Raw genomic sequence first — 12496 nt, 5'->3', positions numbered from 1 at the left:
AGGATTAAATAGAAAAATGCTTAGATAGAAAATACTATTTAGAGAGAGAGGCAATAGATTAGAATTTAGAATATGTCTTATAAGAAATACTGATTCTGTGTAGTTAAATGTAGAATACCTTTTTAAATCTAATGTTACTCTCTGCTGTATTTTCTAAGCAAAGACTGTAGTGAAGAGGCCAACATGTGGTTTGACTTAGCCATAGTTCTGGCTGGTTCAATGTATAAGCTGATAGGTGAAGAGGTCAGAACTAGTCAGCTCTCTTCTCCTTGATTAATTATAGCTAAGTGTAGGACTGGCCTCCTGAAAGTATATCTGTATGCTATTAAGTAAGATTGACTTTTGACCTCTTTAATGAATGCCAGAGTTTAGTTAGCAGTTAGTATGAACCAGACTAGGAATATGAGAATAACCAATCTCACTAGGGCCTCTTGGTCTCTAAGTGAACCCAGGTTAAGCTATAGATGAGAAATCAATCATAATGAGAAATGTAAGAGTTCTGGAGACCAAATGTCTGGTGTAAGGGGCCCCAGGTCACAGGTCAGTTTAGGATGTCTGGAACCTATGTAACTGATATTTTTAAAGTAATGATTGGTTGAGGCAAAGTGACCAATCTATTCCTTAACCAATTGGAGAGTAAGGGGGCTGGGCTAGGCTAGGCTGGATAGAACTGTATTTAAGTAGGAGCAGAAGCAGTTTACGTCAGAAGGAGCTCAGAAGAAAGGAAGAAAGCTGGAAGACAACAGGAGAGACAGCAGAAGAGAAGCAGCTGAGACAGAAGCCACATGACACAAAAAGAGCTGAGAGAAAGAGAAGAGAGCTAGAACTGATGTCTTGCTTTGTTTGCTGGCAAATAAAGAAGATTACTTTCTCATTCTGGTGTGTGCTGTCTGACTCCTGAAGCATCACAAATTCATGCCTCCATTCCTGCAACACAACCACATGGCCGGCTTTCTCCTCTCTGGACAGGCATGCACACACACGGAGGGATGCGCTAGGTGGACTTCTCTGGGATTCAGGGCCCTTGCCACGCTGCTCTCTATTCAGCTCTGCACTGCTCCCAACACATCTTAGCTCCCCAGTGTGGTCCCTCTTCCTCCTCTGATTCTCTCTCTGCCTGAAGAATGGCCTCTGTGGCTACTGCTACAGATCTTTGCCCCTGGCTCGCTCTAGACCCCCTTCTCCTCCTCCTCTGTTCCTGTCTGCTTTGGTGCCCTGCCCCTTACAGGACTCACCAGTTCTCTCTCTTCATCTGGGGCTTGTCAGTGGGTCCTTCTCTTCCAGCCTGCAGCTCACTCCTGCTTCGACTTGATCTTCTTCTCCTCCAGCCTGTAGCTGCCTCTCTTGCCTGAGCTTGCCTTTCTCTGCCCCTGCTTGCAGCATACTCCTGCCTGGATCTGATCTTCTCCTCTCAGAGCATGCTTTCAACCTTCTCTCTTTGCCCAGGCTTGCCTTTTCTGTCTCCCCAGGTTGCCTCTGGGCTTGCTATCTTTTTCCTGCTATTCCACCCCTCCTGTCCCCTGGATTGGCTTGAAATTCACGCCAATCCATAGGTTAGGGTGCCTCCTGCCACCTCATTGGTCCAAATTCATGCCTTTTACCAGATCCTGGCTCCTATTGGCCACCTTCCACACTGCCCCTCAGGCTTGATTCACATGCCCCTCAGGCTCCCAGCTCCCCCTGGGGCCTCAGACAGCCAATCAGGAGCCTTGTAACAGGCTTCACTGCACATCCCCCCACAGTTACAAACTCATAAAATTTAAACACACCTCTGGCATCTATGGGCACCTGAGTTCTTAGTTTTATAACAGTGCTGGAGCATTTTAAACACTTTAAACATTTTAACTAAAAGGTGTCAGTGCTGTTTCTGGGCTGCCTTGAGCCCTCTGTAACTCCCTGTCCTCTGCAAAGTGCCCCCCTCTATGGGAATGGGGGGGGGGGGGCAAGGTAAAGGCTTCTTTTTTTCTATATTTACAGAAGCATTAGAACATTATGATGCTCAAGAAATTGGAACTGTTACTGAAGCTAGATTCAAAGACAGTAACTCAAAGCAAATCATATCCCTAAAACACAGACAAAACAGAAAGGTCAAGGGTAAGCTGCAAATCCCCACGAGAGGCTTGGCACCATGCCCAGGTACCTGCACATAGGTGGAAGGACACTTGACAGATAGAATCTGTACAGACTTCACAAGGCTTCAGTAATTCTTGTGAAATAACATAGTAAATGATGGCAGATAAAGACCTGTATGGTCTATCCAGTCTGCCCAACAAGATAAACTCATTATACATGGTATATTTTATGTATACCTGAGTTTGATTTGTCCTTGCCATTTTCAGGGCACAGACCATAGAAGTCTGCCCAGCACTGTCCTTGCACTAAAATTTCTGAAGTTAACGTCAAAGCCCCTTAAAATTTACACTGCAGCCCATCCATTAGTTCAGTTTTCCCTTCTCTCTCTCTCAGCTCTAGTCCCGCCCTTGCGGAAACAGGAAATGAGGGTGGGACCAGAGCTGAGAGAGAGAAGGGAAAACTGAAGTAAGTGCTGAGCCTGCACGCTTTTTACCGCTGCTGCCACTGTAACCCCGACGAGGTAAGTCAAGATGACTTTTAAAATTTGGAGGGAGGGGGCCTGGACCTCGAAGGGAGAGAGGGAGGAAGGGAGGGACGACGACCTTGGAACTCAGAGGGAGGGAGGGAGGGGGGGACCCTGGAACTCGGAGGAAGGGAGGGAGGGAATGGGGACCCTGGAACTCAAAGGGAGGGAGGGGGACCCTGGAACCAGGGCCGGTCTTTGCAAGTGCGGGGCCCTATGCAGACCAATTTGATGGGGCCCCCCGTAGCCATGCCCCCACCCTAAATCTGCCCCCACCCTAGCTCCAGGGCTGGCCACCCCTCTCTTTGAGCTCCAAGGCCCCCAACTCCAGGGCTTGTCGATCCTGCACAGTCAATGCCAACTGAAAGCCATGTCTTTTTCACAAACACAGATACACCCTAATCCACTATAGAATAAGTAGTAATATTTAAACTTTCTATTTAGACAAAAATTAAACTGAACCCCCAAGATGCCAGACTCTGCATACAACGCAACACCACAGAAACAGAAAATGTCCCCTAGTACTGTGCAAAATATAAAGACAGCAGATGTAAATTTGAAGAAAACTAACAAATACCAATCACCACTTTACAAATTAACAAATATAGAAAATAAAATAATACCATTTTATTAGACTAATACATTTAGCTTTCAGAGGCCAAAACATCCTTCCTCAGGTCAATGCAGTATAGTACTGTTACAGTATCCTGAGGAAGGGGGTTTTGTTCTCTGAAAGTTAGCCAAAATGTATTAAAAATAGTCCAATAAAAGATTACCTTGTTTACATGTTCTATTATAAACATTTATTAACACAGCTACAATACTACTTTATCATAAAGCAAAAAAATAAAAATATATATTTTATTTACAGTTTGTTGTCTCTGGTTCCTGCTTTCCTCATCTTCTTTTCACTGTCTTCCTTCCATCCAGCATCTGTCTTCAGGCTCTCTCTGCCATCCAGTGTCTGCCCTTTCTGCTGTGCCCTCCATCCAATGTCTGCCCTCTCTCCCTGCCCCTTCCATCCACATCTGCCCTCTATCTCTGCCCCTTCCATCCACCATCTGCCCCTGTCTGCCCTCTCTCTCTCTCCCCCTTCCATTCACTGTCTGTCCTTTCTATCCCTTCCATCCACTGTCTGCCCTTTCTCTCTGCTCCTTCAATCCACCATTTGCCCTCCCTCTCCCATCCATCCTTCAATCCACCATTTGCCCTCCCTCTCCCATCTATCCAGGGTCTGTCCTCCCTCTCGCCCCCCTTTCCATCCAGAATCTGCCCCTCTCTCTGCCCCTTTTTTCAGCCTCCAGTTCCAGCCCCACTATCCCACCAGTCCCCCGTTTCAGCCCCAGCCCTTTTCTCCCACCAGTCCCGAGCTTCAGCCCCCAGCCACTTCTTCTTGTCCCCTTTTCAGCCCCCAGTTTCAACCCCAGCCCTTTTCTCTCACCAGTCCCAAGCTTCAGCCCCAGCCACTTCTCCCTGTCCCCTTTTCAGCCCCCAGTTTCAACCCCAGCCCTTTTCTCTCACCAGTCCCAAGCTTCAGCCCCAGCCACTTCTCCCTGTCTCCTTTTCAGCCCCTAGTCCCCACAGTTTCAGCCCCTGCCCCTTTTCAGCCTCCAGTCCCAGTACTAGCCCCCTTATTCCACCTACCCTCTTTTTCAGCCCCCAGTTCCAGCCCCCTTCATGCACATGCCTTGTATTAGGGCCCCCCCTTTTCAGCCCCAGAACCATTCTCCCACCTGACCCACGCATGCCCCATTTTCCCATCAGCCCCAGGCATGGTCCCCATTTTCCCATATGGCCCCTTCTCAGACCCCAGTTCCAGCCCCCTTCTCCCATCCGAGAGCCCCCTCCCGTCCTTCTCCCATCCGAGAACCCCCTCCCAACCCCAGTCCCCTTCTCCCATCTGAGAACCCCCACCCCACACCCTTCTCCCATCTGAGTCCCCCCCGCTGACCCAACCCAACCCACCTACCAGCTCCGTTCTCCTACCACCACCCTCACTGCCTTTAAAAAAAATTTTGCGAAGCGCCGGAGTGGCAGGCAGTGCCTCGCGTCTGCCCTGCTAGTAAAAATCTCCTTGATGTCATCGGGCCTTTTTTGTTTTGTTACATTTGTACCCTGTGCTTTCCCACTCATGGCAGGCTCAATGCGGCTTACATAGAGCAATGGAGGGTTAAGTGACTTGCCCAGAGTCACAAGGAGCTGCCTGTGCCTGAAGTGGGAATCGAACTCAGTTCCTCAGTTCCCCAGGACCAAAGTCCACCACCCAAACCACTAGGCCACTCCTCACTCTGTCCCGCCCGCCCTCGTGGTAATAGGAAGTTACCTCCGAGGAGGGCGGGACTCAATGTGGGAAGGCCTGACGACGTCGAGGAGATTTTTACTAGCAGGGCAGATGCGAGACGCTGCCTGCCACTCCGGCGCTTGACAAATTTTTTTTAAAGGCAGGACAGGGTGGGAGCAGCAGGAGCGGATCACCCCTCCATCCGCTGACACCTGGGGCGGATCGCCCCCACCGCCCTTCTTGCTACACCACTGGAGGGAGAGGGGACTGGACCTCGGGCAGTCGGGGCGGGGTGACTTCAGGCGCACCGTGCGGGGCCCCCTTGAGCGCAAGGCCCTATGCGGTCGCCTCACCCTAAGAGTGGCCCTGCCTGGAACTCAGAAGGAGGGAGGACCCTGGAACTTGGAGGGAGGGAGGGGGGCCCTTGAACTCAGAGGGAGGGGGAGGGAAAGGAGAGAGGGGAGGGAGGGGGCCTAGAACCTGGAGGGAGGGGGCCTGGAACTGGGAGGGACGTGGCGGGGGGATGAGGGAGGGGGACAGGGGAGGCGAGAGGCAGGAGAGATGGGGGAGGGGAGTGGGAGTGGGACAAGGGGGGACGGGGAGAGGGAGGGAGGACAGTGGGGAGAGGGAGGGAGGGGGAATGCACCACCTGTAAAAAAAAAAATTCAGCACCCCCAATCATTTTGAAAAGTTGGCTCCTATGCTACTAGGTATCAGATAATGGACTTTTATATCTTGTTTCAAGATATAAAAGTACAAAATATAAATTTATTTATTTATTTTATTTATTTGTTACATTTGTTGTAATCAGTTCAACTTTCTTACTTCAAAGGGACTCAAACCCTCATTGAGCTTAACACTCCCCTGTTAACTGTAGCCAAAGACAAACTGGCTTTTGTTATGTTGAAAGCTCTAAAATAGAGAGCTGCACAGGAACGGGGTTCGCGGGAATCCCGTGGAACCCGCGGGATTCCCGCAGGGACGGAAGCAGTTCTGCAGGGTTCCTGTGGGGATGGAAGCAGTTCTGCGGGGTTCCCGTGGAAGTGTAAGCTGCACTGCATCAGCCGCTCATCTACTGAGTACCTTGAGTGCTGTCTCCTCCTCCTCCTCTTCCTCCTTGCTTTAACAGCACAAATGTGGAAAGTCTTCCGTTAAGGAGGTGGTAGAGACACAAATGATGATGGAATTCAAAAAGGCTTGGGATGAACACAGAGGATCTCTAATCAGAAAATGGAAGTTATAAAAATCCTAACCTTAAATGGCTGCATTTGTGTGGATGTGTCAAGTGACGCTTAGATGGCGACTCTGGCTGTGATTAACTAGGGCCGATACCGGGCAGACTTGTATGGTCTGTGTCTAATATATGGCAGTCTGGGCTAGAAAGGGCTTAGACAGCCACTTCAGTGGCTGGAACATAAGGACAGTGCTGGACAGATTTTTTCGATCTGTATCCCACAAATAAGAAAACAAATAGACTGGAGTGGGCTTCAACGAGAACTCCAGCAGTTGGAACATAAGTATAAAGCCAGATAGACTTCTATGGTCTATGTTCCAGAAACACAAAAGAAAGTATATAATATCACACTCGTTGATTTAATCATCCTATATAATAATTCTCACCTCCAACAGGATGTGCTTGGGACCGTGCCTGCCGGAAGTGGTCTGCTAGGCAGGCATGCTCTGACCTCAGTGACATCAGTGACAGACAATTTGGCAAAGCAAAACAATCTGAGTGCTGGCCATTAGGACACAGGATTGATAGGAGAGTTTTAAAAGACTGAAGGAACCGAAAGTGTTAAATGGGGGGAGGGGGGAGTTCTGAACCACTGAAAGACATGAACATTTGGGAACAATCTGAATGCTGGCCATTAGCACACAGGGTACATAGGAGAGTTTTAAAAGACTGAAGGAACCAAAAGTGTTCGGGGGGGGGGAGTTCTGAATGAATGAAAGAAATGAAAATTTACGAGAGGAACACAATCTGAATGCCAGGCATTTGTACACAGGGTAGATAGGACACTTTTTTTTTAAAATGAAGTACGTGAAAGTATTACATCTTGGGGGAGGGGTGAGGAGGAAAGCGTTGGGGTATCCGGATACTGGGTGTTAGGGCCACGGGGGTACATAGACTTTTGAAAGCCTTAAGGAACCCAAAGTGTGGGAAGGAGGAGGAAAAGGAGGGGAGGGAACGGGGTGAGGGGCATTAGGAACAGGGGAGGGGGCCCTGTCACACACTCTCATTCTCACACACACACACTGTCACACAGACAGTCTCACTCTGTCACACACCCGCACATTCGCTCTGGCTCTCTCTCTCAAACATACACACTCCCAGGAAAACCTTGCTAGCGCCCGTTTCATTCGTTCCAGAAACGGGCCTTTTTTACTAGTGAATTGATAATGAGTGTGACTATTGGGCAGACTGGATGGACCGTTCAGGTTTTTATTTGCTGTCACTTACTTTGTTATAATTAATCCTCTTTGCTCTCGGGCTGATGCACAGACCTCAGCTCTGACACAGGCAAGAGCATCGGATGTCACCTGACCTACTAGCTCGTGCACGTGGTGACCTCTCAGCACATAGTGCCAGAAATCAGAGACAAATCTTACATGTGCACACCAGAGTGTTCTAAGTTTCAGCTTCCATTCCTTCCTTGCCTACAGTGATGTGGCTCAAATCCAGAGAGAGACTGAGGGAGCTGACCAGAATTTTCTTTTATGTACCATTAAATTCTTGAGGGGACGGGTTAAACTTTTGCGGGGATGGGTAGGGATGGGTAAGATTCCAGTGGGGACGGGTGGGGATGGGTGAGATTCTAGCGGGGATGGGTAAGATTTCTGTCCCCGTGCAATTCTCTACTCTGAAATCTTATCTACCTTAATATAAACATCTGCTCTGGCCAAATAAATCAAAGATCTTCATACACCCTAGTAATCTGGGAAAGAAGATACAACAGCCTCAAGGAAAACAATTTTTCTGACATAAATAAAGGAGATTTAAAACAAGTATTGTGGAAGCTTTTCTCATAGCTGTATTCCCAGAAGTGCTTAAGGTCAATTACTCTGTTGTCTCAAAATACCTGTCCTATTCAGCTCATCTCCCCCCTCCCCTCTCTACTGCCTGCAGTAATTCCAAACTGGCAACTTGAAAAAGAGAACAGAGCGTTTGTAACCTTCTTTCAAACAGCAAACAAAGGAAATTGTCAAATCAGACAAAGAGCAACGTTACAACCTGTCCGGAGCAACCTAGGAGCAAAATTAGCAGGAAAGCCATCCTCATCCCGTGGACTCACTATGTGGCTCGACAGAGCAGTCTGGCATTGATGGACCAGAGCAGGCAGGCGCAGATTGGCAGTGCAATCAAACATTGCCACACCATAGCACACTTCTACATAAATTTGCAGGCACCCTATTCAGAGCTGCATGACCCACCATTGAAGAACGGCAGCCCAGAACCAAGACCTCTCACCTGTGGGTGATGCGGCAAGTATGAGTCCTCTATGCTGCTCCTCTTGGCTGTCACGATTAGCCACAGCGTCCTCTTCTCTCTGAGCAAGAACTTCCACTGCTCATTTATCTTTTAGACGTGACTATTACTGAAGGACATTTTTCACTGCTGCGGTATGTACTAGCAACACACAAACACAAGCACCTCAGAGCCCAAGCACACACATATTCACACGCAAACACTCCCAAGCCAGAAGTAACCCTAAAAAATGACCAACCTAAGGGCATGGATCTTCTACGGGGATGGGTTGGGATGGGTTAAATGTCTGTGGGGATGGGTGGGGATGGATAGTTGGGATACCAACAACAACTCCAGCCGAATGAAAGAAAATACCAGTAAGCATCACAGGAAAAAAATGCCCACTCCACCAACTGGAAGAGCCTAATCGCCACCTAAACATCAACGCAGTGGCCAAACAAACAGCCAGCAACATGAAACCAAACATGTTTTTAACAGTTTGTAGTTTTGCTGTTGTAGTTTTGTTGGGTGTTGTTCAACAAAACTACAACAGCAAAACTACAAACTGTTAAAAACACCAACATTAAACACAACGGATTTTTATGGTGTCATATGTCAATTCACTGCTTTTGAAAGATTCTTTTTCGTGAAGTGCCATCTGTCAAGGTGTGCAGTTCAATTGTGAGTTCAACAAATAGATATTCAAGTGGAGATTATATGATCATACAGATATTTATTAGCCCCTGATGCAGCACAGTTGAGCGAAACACGGCCTGTGTCGGGCTTGCTAATTTTTTATTGATCTATATTTATTAAATATTGTTTTCCACATACGTATCAGCCACATTGAGCCTGCAAATAGGTGTGAAAATGTGGGGTACAAATGTAATAAATAAACAAATAAATAAATAAATAAAGACGACCCTGCACTACTAGACCTATGCCCACCAAGATACAAAATAATACATATCAACAGAACCAAAAGAATGGGAGGAGGTGTTGCAATAATATACAAATCCTCCTTCACAGCAGAACCTGTTGCTAAACACACATCCTCAACAATTGAAATCCTGGCATGCAAAATCACTGACAAAACACTAACTGACCAATTATGCATAACATTATTCTACCGCCCTCCAGGAAGCTGGACAAAAGCCCAAGATGATTTCACAGATTTTGTATCAAACATCTGCACTAATCACCCAAATGTCAGACTAATAGGTGACATAAACCTGCACCTAGAAAAACAAAATGACACAAACACCAGAACACCAATGAACTTCACAACAGCACAAGGAGTCTCATCACACACAAAAGGACACCAATTAACATACTAGCCCACAGATTCTCAATGAGTAACACATATTCACAAACCACACATGGGAAGAGGTACCATGGTCAGACCACAACAAGCTCACTTTCACACTACAATGGAAAGAAAATGGCAAGAAAAGAGAGCCAAGAACCCAACACACATTGACAACCAGAGGAAAAATAGACAACCACACATTCTGGACAACAAAAATAAATGAACTCAACTGGGATGAAACAAGTGCAAACACAGTAAACAAAATAGCACCACTCAAAACAAAAACAAAAATCACAAAACAACCACGTCCCTGGTTTAATGACAAACTACTACACATGAAGAAGCTCTGTAGGAAACTCGAAAGAGCATGGGCCAAAAACAAAACAGATACAAACAAAACCATATGGAGAAAAGCCATAAGAACATCACAAACAGCACATAGAACGTGAAAGCAGAACACTACAGTACATGTACGAACCTCGACCAGACCAATATGAAAAAATATTCAAACTCATGAACAAACTATTGAAAACCCAGAACATATTGGTGACAACTGAAACACCACCAACTGCAGAAAAGATTGCAAAATACTTCAAAAACAAAATAACAAACAACATCAAACCTTGCAAAAGCACAAATAAATATCACAGATTAACCTACAGGACTGCAAAACACACGACAACCACACCGCAGCAGACAGAATATGGATCATGTTCAAACCATGCCAACTAGATACAGTAAAGACACTATTGACAAAATATGTGCATGCATACTGCCTATTTGACAAATGCCCCAACTACAAGATGAAAAACCCACCAGACTGGTTCATCGAGTACCTCACCAAACACATCACATACATGTTTGAAAGAGGTCAATTTCCAACAGACAAAGGTGACATTACTATGCCCAAAAATTACAGACCAGTAGCCTCAATACCACTACTGACCAAAATGATGGAAGGTCTAGTAACACAGCAACTAACAAAATACTTGACAAAATGGTCAATTCTTCCTAAAACCCAATCAAGTTTTAGACCACAACACAGCACTGAAATGGTCATAACCTTGCCAAATACTTCAATGAGAAAATTATAAAACTAAGATCCACGTTACCACTCAATACCAATGACAACGAAAAATTCATGGACTGCCTGGACCCAACTCCAGGTGAACACCCAGCAGATCGAACCTGGACTAACTTCGATCTGCTAACCGAAGAAACCATCACCCAAGCAATCAACAAATTCTCCAAAACCCACTCCAAACTGGACATCTGTCCCAGCAACCTAATAAGGCTCGCCCCCCAACGCTTCTTAGCAGACCTTACGTCACACATGAACTACATGCTACAACATGGATTGTTCCCCAAGAACAAAGGAAATATACTGCTTACCCCATACCCAAAGAGTTAAAGAAAAAATTAAATGACACAACCAACTACCGACCAGTAGCATCAATCCCCCTGATAGTCAAACCAATGGAAAGTATGGTAACCAAACAAGTCACCAACTACCTAAACAAATTCACTATACTCACCAATCTAATGCATTTTTTTGAGGGGGTAAGCAAACATGTGGACAATGGGGAGCCGGTTGATATTGTATATCTGGATTTTCAGAAGGCGTTTGACAAAGTGCCGCACGAAAGACTCCTGAAGAAATTGCAGAGTCATGGAATCGGAGGTAGGGTATTATTATGGATTAAGAACTGGTTGAAAGATAGGAAGCAGAGAGTAGGATTGCGTGGCCAGTATTCTCAGTGGAGGAGGGTAGTTAGTGGGGTCCCGCAGGGGTCTGTGCTGGGTCCGTTGCTTTTTAATGTATTTATAAATGACCTAGAGATGGGAATAACTAGTGAGGTAATTAAATTCGCCGATGACACAAAATTATTCAGGGTCGTCAAGTCGCAGGAGGAATGTGAACGATTACAGGAGGACCTTGCGAGACTGGGAGAATGGGCGTGCAAGTGGCAGATGAAGTTCAATGTTGACAAGTGCAAAGTGATGCATGTGGGTAAGAGGAACCCGAATTATAGCTACGTCTTGCAAGGTTCCGCGTTAGGAGTTACGGATCAAGAAAGGGATCTGGGTGTCGTCGTCGATGATACGCTGAAACCTTCTGCTCAGTGTGCTGCTGCGGCTAGGAAAGCGAATAGAATGTTGGGTGTTATTAAGAAGGGTATGGAGTCCAGGTGTGCGGATGTTATAATGCCGTTGTATCGCTCCATGGTGCGACCGCACCTGGAGTATTGTGTTCAGTACTGGTCTCCGTATCTCAAAAAAGATATAGTAGAATTGGAAAAGGTACAGCGAAGGGCGACGAAAATGATAGTGGGGATGGGACGACTTTCCTATGAAGAGAGGCTGAGAAGGCTAGGGCTTTTCAGCTTGGAGAAGAGACGGCTGAGGGGAGATATGATAGAAGTGTATAAAATAATGAGTGGAATGGATCGGGTGGATGTGAAGCGACTGTTCACGCTATCCAAAAATACTAGGACTAGAGGGCATGAGTTGAAGCTACAGTGTGGTAAATTTAAAACGAATCGGAGAAAATTTTTCTTCACCCAACGTGTAATTAGACTCTGGAATTCATTGCCGGAGAACGTGGTACGGGCGGTTAGCTTGACGGAGTTTAAAAAGGGGTTAGATAGATTCCTAAAGGACAAGTCCATAGACCGCTATTAAATGGACTGGAAAAATTCCTCATTTTTAGGTACAACTTGTCTGGAATGTTTTTACGTTTGGGGAGCGTGCCAGGTGCCCTTGACCTGGATTGGCCACTGTCGGTGACAGGATGCTGGGCTAGATGGACCTTTGGTCTTTCCCAGTATGGCACTACTTATGTAC

The sequence above is a fragment of the Microcaecilia unicolor genome, chromosome 8, assembly GCF_901765095.1.
Source record: "Microcaecilia unicolor chromosome 8, aMicUni1.1, whole genome shotgun sequence".
NCBI classification, from domain to species: domain Eukaryota; kingdom Metazoa; phylum Chordata; class Amphibia; order Gymnophiona; family Siphonopidae; genus Microcaecilia; species Microcaecilia unicolor.
This window is presented reverse-complemented; position numbering follows the sequence as displayed.